Below are 14,701 nucleotides of genomic sequence, written 5' to 3'. Positions count from 1 at the left end.
TGTGTAAATAAAAATGCAGAGTTGCCACTAAATTAGAATGGGAGTGGTGAAATGCAGCTGCACATTTACATGAATGTAACGTATGGAATTAATCTAAATATTATGGTATGTAATGTAATGTAACGCGAAAAGGAGACTGCCTTTCGTCTGACTTGTGCTTCACTTGAGAGGCATGTAAGGGTTTAAACATGAAAATAATAATTTTGAATGACTATGATTGTAAATGTTTCCTTTGTTGTGAAAGACACTATATATGTTGTGGTTAGGGGTCCAGATGGGACTGGACCTTTACAGGTGATGGACTCAAACGCTGGAAGCACAGATGACAATGGGTCATGGATTCTGCAGTAACATTCTGGCTTCATGGAAAGGATCTGGCCTAGTCAAGGTCACGGAAGACTCTGGCATGGTCAAGGTCACGGAAGACTCTGGCATGGTCAAGGTCACAGAAGACTCTGGCAAAGACTGAGCTCAAAGCTGGGGTTTAAGTAACCCGCTCCTGATCAGGAGCTCATGAGCGTCAGGTGTGAGGAGATGGTGAATCTCAGGTGTTCCTCGGCTCTGCAGCACACCACCCAGAGTGGAAACAGACGAACAACACACAAAAGGACAGACAGGGCAAAGGACCAAGGCAGATCACAAGAATATATTTGCTATTGTCCTGAGCTCAGTGCCCCATGTGTGGATGGAGCTCCATGGAAAACAAAACAAAAACAAAACAAAAAAAAAACCTTTGCTGAATGCTGTGTGCTTGGTAGGACCTGAATGTGCTAAATACAGTAATTATTTTGACACTCTCACTAGACAATGTCAATATCAGTGTCTTTTTGAAAAAAAAAAATGTTATAAAATCAGCACTCCAGTTTTAAGTATACATGAGATACAACAAGTACAAAGTGCACATACAAATGCAAATACAAACAAGGGAAAAATCAGGTTCAACAATATGAAGTCAAATGCAAGAAAAGACAATAGAAATCTCAGGGCAAGAAGAGGGCAAAAGCCTGCTTCATTCAAGCAAGGCACGGAAGGAACACAGGGGTGTAAATACACACTGGGGGGTATTAGACAAATGAGGCCCATGCTGTAAGATCCTTTACACAATGATGTCGGTTTTTAATGCAGTGCCACCTGAGGGATCGAAGGTCATGGGCATTCAATATTGGTTTTTGGACTTGCTGCTTACGTATAGAAAGTTGTCCAGATTCTCTGAAACTTCTCATTATATTTTGGACTGTAGATGATGGAATCCTTAAATTCATTGCAATTGAAAGTTGAGAAACATTGTTCTTAAACTGTTGGACTATTTTTTTAAGTTGTTCACAAAGTGGTGATCCTTGCCCCATCTTTGCTTGTGAACGGCTGAGCCTTTTGAGGATGCTCCTTTTATACCCAATCATGACACTCACCTGTTTCCATTTAGGAGTTCTTTGAGCATTTGGCAACTTTCCCATTCTTTTGTTGTCCCATCCCAACTTTTTTGAAATGTGTTGCAGACATCCATTTCAAAATGAGCAAAATGACCCATTTTTCAATTATTTTAGAAATCACAGGATGAATGCTGATTGGCTGGTAATTAACCACAGATGTCTTATCCCCAGATTTAAATGTGGGTGTTACTGTGGCCAATTTCCAGGATGATGGTACTTTCTTTGAGATAACTGACTGATTAACAAGAATAGTGATTGTTTTTTTCAGTGCGTTAGAATATGTTCATGTGTTTAGAATATATTGTCCCATTATTTCTGAAAAGAAAAAAAAACACATCTTAAGGTGTGTAACAGTACAGAGTTGTCATTTGTGCATCATTTTAGTTCAAAAATCTCCACACATTCTCTACTGGGGCCAGATGAGGACTGCAGACAGGCCCATCCAACATCCATACTCCCTTTGTAATGTGTGCAGAATGTAGTTTTACATTGTCTTGCTGAAAAATGCAGCAACGTCCCTGGAAAAAATATAATCTTTAAGGCAGCATACTTTGTTCTAAAAGTTCAGTGTACTTTCTTGTATTATGCTGGTATCACAAAAGTGTAAATTACCTTTGCCGAGGACACTGATACAAGTCCATACCATGACAGACCCTGGCTTTTAGACGTATTGCTGATTATAGTGCAAGTGGTCGTTTCCATATAGTAAGTCCCTTCGGCTGCTCCCTTGTTTGCACTCGGGGTCGCCACAGCAAATCCAAGGTGGATCTGCATGTTGATTTGGCACAGGTTTTACGCCGGATGCCCTTCCTGACGCAACTCCACATTACATGGAGAAATGTGGCAGGGGTGGGGTCGTTTCCATATGTGGTCCTAAATTATCTTTTTTTTTTTTTTTAAACATTGAGCACTTTTTTTTGCAATTAAGGTCAATGGGTAAAATATCCTTCTTTTGATTGTTCTTTCTTGATGACCCTCTGCAGGACCTTGTGGTTACAGCTACTTCAGTTCCAGCCCATGTTGGAGCTAGAGAGGACTCTAACATGCACCAGTAAAAGAGTATCCTCTTGTGGAGTCTCCTCGGTTTTCAAAGGTAGAGTGAATGACTTGCTTTCTTCAGTGCAGTATTCATGTGGAGTGACCACTTCAAGTCCTTGCAGCCATGGAGGAAGTTGAAGTGAGTCACCCTCCAGTGCTGTCACATTGATGGGGTGTTGATCTGGACTCAGGCAGTTTTCTGAATTCCAAGAGTATATATATATATATAAAAGGGAAAAGAAGAAAGAAAATATTTCAAACAACTTTAGATTTTACCACTGAAACACAACTTTGTGTCACAATGTGGGTACAAGTAGATTTGAAGATCTGTGTCAAACTTAAAAAACTAGAAAATAAAAAGATTCTGGAAAAGTTTCAACCACACTTTTGTGTATTTGATGAAGTGGGTTCTCAGTTCGATTTAAATTATTCTCTTTTTTGCACTGTACAACACCTTTTAAAATTAAATAGGAAAAAAATTCTGAGTTAGGCTGTGTTGATACTTCTGCAATAAACAATATTTTATATTAATTACATCATTGTGTATAACTTATTTTTTACATCCTTGCACAGGGGTATTGTTTTTTTTTTTTTTTTTTGTGGTCACTGTTTGTCTGTCCATCCAACACAGAGGCGGTTCTAGCTTGTATGGCACCTTGAGCGTAACCCACCCCCATCCACCCACCCACACACACACACACACACACACACACACACACACATTTGTTGCTGTTACCTCCCACCCCCAGAAGAGAGAGAGAGAGAGAGAGAGAGAGAGAGAGAGAGAGAGAGAGAGAGAGAGAGAGAGAGAGAGAGAGAGAGAGAGAGAGAGAGAGAGAAATATGCACAATCTAACTTTTTCTTATGTTTGAGTTCGAATGCCTTAAAGTTTAGATATGTATTCTTGATAGATCTTTTTTGATGCAGCATTTCTTTTTTTTCCACTGTGTGACTACTGTTTTAAAGCAAAGTGTTTGTAATGATCCACAATGAGCCTTATTTGCACCTGTGTTTCTTGCATTCACTGATTCAAAATTGTGTAAGTGTGGGCTCACATACTTGAATCCACTTTGGATGATTACCACTGCACCCAATTAAAAGATAAAGCATTTATGTGCCATGATGCACATGCACACAGGCTGTGCTGCTCTAATGCACTTTGTACTTGTCAGAATTCTTAAAATAGGAACATTCTGTTGTGTGGGCCGCTGAAGAGGAGGTAGTGCTGGCCCACCACCACCAGAGGGCGCCCTGCCTGGAGTGCGGGCTCCAGGCACCAGAGGGTGCTGCCGCCTCACAGGAGTAGCCGGGGTGACAACTGTCACTTATCACCTACGACAGCTGTCACCAATCATCTGATCTGCAGTGGTATATCAGCAAGACGACATCTCCACCTCTTTGCCGAGATATCGCTCTACCAAGGAGGTAAAGTACTCAGCCGACTGTGTTGTCTTTCTGACATTAATACTTTGTTACTTTGTGCGTTGGATAGCAGACATTTCTTCCGACGAGAGGTGGAGGTGGTTTTCCCACCATACATGTTGCTGGGTGCAAACGCACCCACATTTAACTGTTTTTGTTCCTCGCCAGCAGTACCAGATCCGACAAGCGGAGGCAGTGGCCACCTGGGAGTTCGGGACTTGGCGGCTCCAGTATTCCCGGGGCTCGGTGGCAGAGGAAATCGTGTGGTTCCGGTTCTGCTTTGGACAGACGTCTCTTATCTTCGAGCCTGCCCACGTGACACATTTTGTGAATTGACTTCTTTGTCTATTATTGTAATCTGCTGTGTTTGTTGTGCTTATTCACAACAGTAAAGTGTTGTTATTTGACTTCCTCCATTGTCCGTTCATTTGCGCCCCCTGTTGTGGGTCCGTGTTCCTACACTTTCACAACAGGATATCTCGGCCAACGTCATGGACCCCGAGGGGCGTCATCCGGCTGTTGAACGGCCAATGGAAGAGCAGGGCGCACAGGCGTCTGCAGGAGGAATGATCGGTGAGTTGCAGCGAATCCTCACCGCTTTTACGGCTCGGTTGGATCTAATGACCGAGCAGAACGTCCTCCTTAACCGCAGGGTGGAGGCTCTCGCCGCGCAGGTGGAAGCGCGCCCTCAGGGCGCTGCTGCGGCTCCCCCTCCTGTCGATCCTGTGCGCAACAGTGACGTTCCACAGGTCGTTCAACGACCCGTCCCACCTTCCCCTGAAGCATACATAAGCCCTCCAGAGCCGTACGGGGGTTGTGTGGAGACGTGCGCGGACTTTCTTATGCAGTGTTCGCTCGTCTTCGCACAACGTCCCATCATGTACGTGACTGATGCTAGTAGGATAGCTTATGTGATTAATCTACTTCGCGGTGAGGCACGCGCTTGGGCTACAGCGCTCTGGGAGCAAAATTCACGGCTCCTTCTGACATATGATGGGTTTGTGAGGGAGTTCAGAACAGTGTTCGATCACCCAAATAGAGGAGAGACCGCTTCAGCTGTGCTGCTGTCAATGAGACAGGGGCGCCGGAGCGCAGCTGCTTATGCAGTCGACTTCCGCATCGCGGCTGCGAGGTCCGGCTGGAATAGCACTGCCCTCCGTGCCGCCTTCGTAAACGGACTGTCGTTGGTCCTGAAGGAGCACCTGGTGGCCAAGGACGAACCGCGGGATTTAGACGGGCTTATTGATCTCGTTATACGATTAGACAATCGGTTAGAAGAACGCCGTCGGGAACGAGACGAAGGGCGTGGCCGGGCACGCGCCGTCCCTCTCCCTTCCGGTTCCGACCGAGTTCCGCCCTCCCCACGCTCCACGGCCTCTACGCTCCGTGTGGTTACAGCTCCCCCTGCTGATGAAGCTATGGACACGAGCAGGGCCACATTTAGGCCACCAGATAGACAGAGGAGGCTGGTCCGCGGAGCGTGCTTTGTTTGTGGCTCAATAGAGCATCAAGTGAGGGACTGCCCTGAGCGGTTAAACACCAACGCCCGCCCCTAGAAACCGGGCTAGGGGTGGGCCAAGACATTCACGTGGGACATACCCATATTGCCACACGACTCCCAGTTACAATCCTTTATGAGGATTTAACCCTGCAGGCCCCAGCACTGGTGGACACGGGCTCTGAAGGGAATCTGCTAGACAGCAGATGGGCCAGGGAGGCAGGGCTCCCTCTGGTGGCGCTTACTTCACCTGTGCAGGTGCGGGCACTAGATGGCTCCCTACTCCCTCTAATCACACATAAGACACCACCAGTAACTCTGGTGGTGTCAGGGAACCACCAGGAGGAGATCGAGTTTTTTGTGACTCCTGCCACCTCCCGTGTGATTCTCGGGTTCCCCTGGATGTTAAAACACAATCCCCGGATCGATTGGCTGTCCGGGGTAGTGGTTCAGTGGAGCGAGACCTGCCATCGGGTATGTTTAGGTTCCTCGGTTCCTCCCGGTTCCCAGGCTAGGGAGGAGGTCAGAGTCCCGCCCAATCTTGGGACGGTGCCGGTGGAGTACCATGACCTTGTGGATGTGTTCAGTAAGGATCTGGCGCTCACCCTTCCCCCGCACCGTCCGTACAATTGTGCCATTGATTTGGTTCCAGGCGTTGAGTTCCCGTCCAGCATGCTGTACAACCTCTCACGACCTGAGCGCGAATCAATGGAGACCTACATCCGGGACTCTTTAGCCGCCGGGTTGATCCGGAATTCCATCTCCCCGATGGGTGCAGGTTTCTTTTTTGTGGGTAAAAAAGACGGCGGACTTCGTCCATGCATTGATTATAGGGGGCTGAACGAAATCACGGTTCGTAATCGATACCCGTTGCCCTTGTTGGATTCAGTGTTCACGCCCCTGCATGGAGCCCAGATATTCACTAAGCTAGATCTTAGAAATGCGTATCACCTGGTTCGGATCCGGAAGGGAGATGAGTGGAAGACGGCATTTAACACCCCCTTAGGTCACTTTGAGTACCTGGTCATGCCGTTCGGCCTTACAAACACCCCCGCGACGTTCCAAGCATTAGTTAATGATGTCTTGCGGGATTTCCTGCACCGATTCGTCTTCGTATATCTAGACGATATACTCATCTTTTCTCCGGATCCTGAGACTCATGTCCAGCATGTACGTCAGGTCCTGCAGCGGTTGTTGGAGAACCGGCTGTTTGTGAAGGCCGAGAAGTGTGAGTTTCACCGCACCTCTTTGTCCTTCCTGGGGTTTATCATCTCCCCCAACTCCGTCGCTCCTGATCCAGCCAAGGTTGCGGCGGTGAGAGACTGGCCCCAACCCACCAGCCGTAGGAAGCTGCAACAGTTCCTCGGCTTTGCAAATTTCTACAGGAGGTTCATTAAGGGCTACAGTCAGGTAGTTAGCCCCCTGACAGCCCTGACCTCTCCAAAAGTCCCCTTCACCTGGTCGGATCGGTGCGATGCCGCGTTCAAGGAGTTGAAACGGCGCTTCTTGTCTGCACCTGTTCTGGTGCAGCCCGATCCTAGTCGCCAGTTTGTGGTTGAAGTGGACACCTCGGACTCAGGGATAGGAGTTGTGCTTTCCCAGAGCGGAGAGGCCGATAAGGTCCTTCACCCGTGTGCCTATTTTTCCCGCAGGTTGACCCCGGCCGAACGGAACTATGACGTCGGCAATCGAGAACTCCTTGCGGTGAAAGAGGCTCTTGAAGAGTGGAGACATCTGTTGGAGGGAACGTCCGTGCCATTCACGGTTTTCACTGACCACCGGAACCTGGAGTATATCAGGACCGCCAAGCAGCTGAACCCCAGGCAAGCCCGCTGGTCACTGTTCTTCGGCCGTTTTGACTTCCGGATCACCTACCGCCCCGGGACCAAAAACCAGATATTGGATGCCTTGTCCCGGGTGCATGAAGACGAAGTCAAAATGGAGTTGTCGGATCCACCGGAACCCATCATCCCGGAGTCCGCTATCGTGGCCACCCTCACCTGGGATGTAGAGAAAACCGTCCAGGAGGCCCTGGCACGGAGCCCGGATCCCGGAACTGGGCCGAAGAACAAACTTTACGTCCCACCAGAGGCCAGGGCTGCAGTCCTGGACTTCTGTCATGGCTCCAAGTTCTCCTGTCATCCGGGGGTGCGTAGAACCGTGGCAGTTGTTCGGCAGCACTTCTGGTGGGCGTCCCTGGAGGCCGACGTCCGGGATTATATCCAGGCCTGCACCACCTGCGCCAGGGGCAAGGCTGACCACCGCAGGGCATCGGGACTGCTCCAGCCGCTGCCTGTGCCTCATCGCCCCTGGTCCCACATCGGCCTGGATTTTGTCACGGGCCTCCCGCCGTCCCAGGGCAACACCACCATCCTCACGATAGTGGACCGATTCTCCAAGGCGGCCCACTTCGTGGTCCTCCCGAAGCTCCCGACTGCCCAGGAGACAGCGGACCTCCTGGACCACCACGTCGTCCAGCTGCATGGGATTCCAACAGACATCGTCTCCGATCGCGGTCCCCAGTTCTCCTCGCAAGTCTGGAGGAGCTTCTGCCGGGAACTGGGGGCCACGGTGAGTCTCTCGTCCGGGTATCATCCTCAGACCAATGGGCAAGCAGAACGGGTCAATCAGGAGGTGGAACAGGCCCTGCGCTGCGTGACGGCCGCGCACCCAGCGGCCTGGAGTACCCATTTGGCCTGGATCGAGTATGCCCATAACAGCCAGGTGTCTTCAGCCACCGGCCTCTCCCCTTTTGAGGTGTGTCTGGGGTACCAGCCCCCGTTGTTTCCGGTGGTTGAGGGAGAGGTCGGTGTGCCCTCGGTCCAGGCCCACCTGCGGAAGTGCCGTCGGGTGTGGCGCGCCACCCGTTCTGCTTTGCTAAAGGCCCGGACGAGGACAAAAGCCCATGCAGACCGTCGGCGGACCCCGGCCCCTGCGTATCGGCCAGGACAGGAGGTGTGGTTGTCAACAAAGGACAGTCCCCTAAAAGTGGACTCCCCTAAACTGCAGGATCGTTACATCGGTCCCTTCAAGGTCCTCAAGGTCATCAGTCCAGCCGCAGTGAGGCTTCAGCTTCCGGCCTCACTGCGGATCCATCCTGTTTTCCATGTGTCCCGGATAAAGCCGCATCACACCTCACTCCTCTGTGCTCCGGGTCCGGCACCGCCTCCTGCCCGGATCATCGATGGCGAGCCGGCTTGGACTGTGCGCCGGCTCTTGGATGTCCGTAGGATGGGCCGGGGCTTCAATCAATCAATCAATCAATCAATTTTTTTATATAGCGCCAAATCACAACAAACAGTTGCCCCAAGGCGCTTTATATTGTAAGGCAAGGCCATACAATAATTATGTAAAACCCCAACGGTCAAAACGACCCCCTGTGAGCAAGCACTTGGCTACAGTGGGAAGGAAAAACTCCCTTTTAACAGGAAGAAACCTCCAGCAGAACCAGGCTCAGGGAGGGGCAGTCTTCTGCTGGGACTGGTTGGGGCTGAGGGAGAGAACCAGGAAAAAGACATGCTGTGGAGGGGAGCAGAGATCGATCACTAATGATTAAATGCTGAGTGGTGCATACAGAGCAAAAAGAGAAAGAAACAGTGCATCATGGGAACCCCCCAGCAGTCTACGTCTATAGCAGCATAACTAAGGGATGGTTCAGGGTCACCTGATCCAGCCCTAACTATAAGCTTTAGCAAAAAGGAAAGTTTTAAGCCTAATCTTAAAAGTAGAGAGGGTGTCTGTCTCCCTGATCTGAATTGGGAGCTGGTTCCACAGGAGAGGAGCCTGAAAGCTGAAGGCTCTGCCTCCCATTCTACTCTTACAAACCCTAGGAACTACAAGTAAGCCTGCAGTCTGAGAGCGAAGCGCTCTATTGGGGTGATATGGTACTACGAGGTCCCTAAGATAAGATGGGACCTGATTATTCAAAACCTTATAAGTAAGAAGAAGAATTTTAAATTCTATTCTAGAATTAACAGGAAGCCAATGAAGAGAGGCCAATATGGGTGAGATATGCTCTCTCCTTCTAGTCCCCGTCAGTACTCTAGCTGCAGCATTTTGAATTAACTGAAGGCTTTTTAGGGAACTTTTAGGACAACCTGATAATAATGAATTACAATAGTCCAGCCTAGAGGAAATAAATGCATGAATTAGTTTTTCCAGCATCACTCTGAGACAAGACCTTTCTGATTTTAGAGATACTGCGTAAATGCAAAAAAGCAGTCCTACATATTTGTTTAATATGCGCTTTGAATGACATATCCTGATCAAAAATGACTCCAAGATTTCTCACAGTATTACTAGAGGTCAGGGTAATGCCATCCAGAGTAAGGATCTGGTTAGACACCATGTTTCTAAGATTTGTGGGGGCCAAGTACAATAACTTCAGTTTTATCTGCGTTTAAAAGCAGGAAATTAGAGGTCATCCATGTCTTTATGTCTGTAAGACAATCCTGCAGTTTAGCTAATTGGTGTGTGTCCTCTGGCTTCATGGATAGATAAAGCTGGGTATCATCTGCGTAACAATGAAAATTTAAGCAATACCGTCTAATAATACTGCCTAAGGGAAGCATATATAAAGTGAATAAAATTGGTCCTAGCACAGAACCTTGTGGAACTCCATAATTAACTTAGTCTGTGAAGAAGATTCCCCATTTACATGAACAAATTGTAATCTATTAGACAAATATGATTCAAACCACCGCAGCGCAGTGCCTTTAATACCTATGGCATGCTCTAATCTCTGTAATAAAATTTTATGGTCAACAGTATCAAAAGCAGCACTGAGGTCTAACAGAACAAGCACAGAGATGAGTCCACTGTCCGAGGCCATAAGAAGATCATTTGTAACCTTCACTAATGCTGTTTCTGTACTATGATGAATTCTAAAACCTGACTGAAACTCTTCAAATAGACCATTCCTCTGCAGATGATCAGTTAGCTGTTTTACAACTACCCTTTCAAGAATTTTTGAGAGAAAAGGAAGGTTGGAGATTGGCCTATAATTAGCTAAGATAGCTGGGTCAAGTGATGGCTTTTTAAGTAATGGTTTAATTACTGCCACCTTAAAAGCCTGTGGTACATAGCCAACCTAACAAAGATAGATTGATCATATTTAAGATCGAAGCATTAAATTATGGTAGGGCTTCCTTGAGCAGCCTGGTAGGAATGGGGTCTAATAAACATGTTGATGGTTTGGATGAAGTAACTAATGAAAATAACTCAGACAGAACAATGGGAGAGAAAGAGTCTAACCAAATACCGGCATCACTGAAAGCAGCCAAAGATAACGATACGTCTTTGGGATGGTTATGAGTAATTTTTTCTCTAATAGTTAAAATTTTGTTAGCAAAGAAAGTCATGAAGTCATTACTAGTTAAAGTTAATGGAATGCTCAGCTCAATAGAGCTCTGACTCTTTGTTAGCCTGGCTACAGTGCTGAAAAGAAACCTGGGGTTGTTCTTATTTTCTTCAATTAGTGATGAGTAGAAAGATGTCCTAGCTTTACGGAGGGCTTTTTTATAGAGCAACAGACTCTTTTTCCAGGCTAAGTGAAGATCTTCTAAATTAGTGAGACGCCATTTCCTCTCCAACTTACGGGTTATCTGCTTTAAGCTACGAGTTTGTGAGTTATACCACGGAGTCAGACACTTCTGATTTAAAGCTCTCTTTTTCAGAGGAGCTACAGCATCCAAAGTTGTCTTCAATGAGGATGTAAAACTATTGACGAGATACTCTATCTCCCTTACAGAGTTTAGGTAGCTACTCTGCACTGTGTTGTTATATGGCATTAGAGAACATAAAGAAGGAATCATATCCTTAAACCTAGTTACAGCGTTTTCTGAAAGACTTCTAGTGTAATGAAACTTATTCCCTACTGCTGGGTAGTCCATCAGAGTAAATGTAAATGTTATTAAGAAATGATCAGACAGAAGGGAGTTTTCAGGGAATACTGTTAAGTCTTCTGTTTCCATACCATAAGTCAGAACAAGATCTAAGATATGATTAAAGTGGTGGGTGGACTCATTTACTTTTTGAGCAAAGCCAATAGAGTCTAATAATAGATTAAATGCAGTGTTGAGGCTGTCATTCTCAGCATCTGTGTGGATGTTAAAATCGCCCACTATAATTATCTTATCTGAGCTAAGCACTAAGTCAGACAAAAGGTCTGAAAATTCACAGAGAAACTCACAGTAACGACCAGGTGGACGATAGATAATAACAAATAAAACTGGTTTTTGGGACTTCCAATTTGGATGGACAAGACTAAGAGACAAGCTTTCAAATGAATTAAAGCTCTGTCTGGGTTTTTGATTAATTAATAAGCTGGAATGGAAGATTGCTGCTAATCCTCCGCCTCGGCCCGTGCTACGAGCATTCTGACAGTTAGTGTGACTCGGGGTGTTGACTCATTTAAACTAACATATTCATCTTGCTGTAACCAGGTTTCTGTTAGGCAGAATAAATCAATATGTTGATCAATTATTATATCATTTACCAACAGGGACTTAGAAGAGAGAGACCTAATGTTTAATAGACCACATTTAACTGTTTTAGTCTGTGGTGCAGTTGAAGGTGCTATATTATTTTTCTTTTTGAATTTTTATGCTTAAATAGATTTTTGCTGGTTATTGGTAGTCTGGGAGCAGGCACCGTCTCTACGGGGATGGGGTAATGAGGGGATGGCAGGGGGAGAGAAGCTGCAGAGAGGTGTGTAAGACTACAACTCTGCTTCCTGGTCCCAACCCTGGATAGTCACGGTTTGGAGGATTTAAGAAAATTGGCCAGATTTCTAGAAATGAGAGCTGCTCCATCCAAAGTGGGATGGATGCTCCTAACAAGACCAGGTTTTCCCCAGAAGCTTTGCCAATTATCTAGCTTCCAGTATTTGGTGGACTGGGAGGGGTACGGACCCGAAGAACGCTCCTGGGTGAAGAGGAGCTTCATCCTGGTCCCGGCCCTCCTGGCCGATTTCTACCGCCGCCACCCGGACAAGCCTGGTCGGGCGCCAGGAGGCGCCCGTTGAGGGGGGGGTCCTGTTGTGTGGGCCACTGAAGAGGAGGTACTGCTGGCCCACCACCACCAGAGGGCGCCCTGCCTGGAGTGCGGGCTCCAGGCACCAGAGGGCGCTGCCGCCTCACAGGAGTAGCCGGGGTGACAACTGTCACTTATCACCTACGACAGCTGTCACCAATCATCTGATCTGCAGTGGTATATCAGCAAGACGACATCTCCACCTCTTTGCCGAGATATCGCTCTACCAAGGAGGTAAAGTACTCAGCCGACTGTTTTGTCTTTCTGACATTAATACTTTGTTACTTTGTGCGTTGGATAGCAGACATTTCTTCCGACGAGAGGTGGAGGTGGGTTTCCCACCATACGTGTTGCTGGGTGCAAACGCACCCACATTTAACTGTTTTTGTTCCTCGTCAGCAGTACCAGATCCGACAAGCGGAGGCAGTGGCCACCTTGGAGTTCGGGACTTGGCAGCTCCAGTATTCCCGGGGCTCGGTGGCAGAGGAAATCGTGTGGTTCCGGTTCTGCTTTGGACAGACGTCTCTTATCTTTGAGCCTGCCCACGTGGCACATTTTGTGAATTGACTTCTTTGTCTATTATTGTAATCTGCTGTGTTTGTTGTGCTTATTCACAACAGTAAAGTGTTGTTATTTGACTTCCTCCATTGTCCGTTCATTTGCGCCCCCTGTTGTGGGTCCGTGTTCCTACACTTTCACAACACATTCATTGAGATAATGTCAATAATTAGTTGCACAGCAGATTTGCTGACATTCTCAAAACTGCAGAAAACATGTCACATGACATCTGTTTTCATCTTGTATTATGAGATGGACCGAAGTATTATATCACTAGCTAAGTTACCCGTTCCATGCACTGGCAATAGAAAATCATTTTAGCCAACATGAACTATAGGTAGCATTTATATAACTGCATCAAGTAAAGCATTTTATAAAGTGTGAGTAAATGCTTAAATAACTACTTGTAAAGCATTTACAAAGCATTCTTTTTTATTAGCACTCATTGGTAAGAACATAAATAGATGGCTTAATAATTATTAACAACAAAATATGTAATGTCTTTATAAAACATTTATAAATGATTTTTGAATTCCTATAAACCATTTAAGAAAAGTTGATCGTTAATAGTTCATCAGTACCAATGTAAATCAGACACTATCGTTAGGTTAAAATACTTTACAATCTATGTTTATTGTCTTTACATTTTTTCCTTCCAAATTACCAAGCCTTTACTAAGCATTAATAAACCATTTGTTGATGCTCAATGTATCAGTTTAACATTTGTAAAGATTGCATTAAGTACTTAGCCAGAGACAATGCCTTCAGAGCTGGGGATGAATCTGACTTGAGAACAGCGAGAGCCAACCTGTCCTGTGGCATCAAGAAGGCAAAAAAGAACAACACACAAATATAACGTCCCACTTCGAAGACAGCAAGAATGCACAGAGCCTGTGGCGAGGCATTCAGGCCGTCACTGACTACAAGCCAGCACCACAGAGCTGCTAGAGCAACACCCGTCGCTCAATGAACCTGAACCGCCTTCTTGCAAGCACTGAAGCACTGAACACCACACAGCCACAGAAGACCCCACCCCCTCCCCATGACAGACCCTGTGCCTCTCTGCTGCCAGTGTGAAGACACTGGTGGCCATCAACACCCGCAAAGCAACAGGTCGGACAACATCCATGGTCGCGTGCTGAAGGACTGCGCAGAAGAGTTTAAGGATGTCTTCACAGACATCTTTAACACTTCCCTGAAGCAAGCCGTTGTTCCTTCATGCTTCAAAGCTGACACCATCATACCTGTGCCAAAAATCAGCTCCATCCTGCTTCAGTGACTACCGTCCAGTGGCACTGACACCCATCATCATGAAGTGCTTGAACGGCTAGGTCATGTCACACATCCAATCTCTCCCCCACCACCACCACCCTAGACCCCCACCACCACCACACCACCACCACCACCCTAGACCCCTCCCAGTTCACATACAGAGCCAAGCGATCTACAGAGCACACAATCTGCTCAGCCCTGCACCCAGCCCTCACCCATCTGGACAAGGACTCATATGTGAGAATGCTGTTTATAGACTTCAGTTCACTGTTCAACACCATAATACCTCAACAGCTCATCTGCAAACTGGACAAGCTGGGGGGGCTCAGCACTTCCCTTTGCAACTGGCTGTTGGACTTCCTCACCCAGAGGGCACATGCAGTCTGTGTTGGCAACAACACCTCGAGCAGCATTGTATTGAACACAGGGGCTCCCCAAGGCTGCGTGCTCA

Source organism: Thalassophryne amazonica, chromosome 1 (genome assembly GCF_902500255.1).
Source record: "Thalassophryne amazonica chromosome 1, fThaAma1.1, whole genome shotgun sequence".
Classification (NCBI taxonomy): Eukaryota; Metazoa; Chordata; class Actinopteri; order Batrachoidiformes; family Batrachoididae; genus Thalassophryne; species Thalassophryne amazonica.
Note: the sequence above shows the minus strand (reverse complement) of the source record.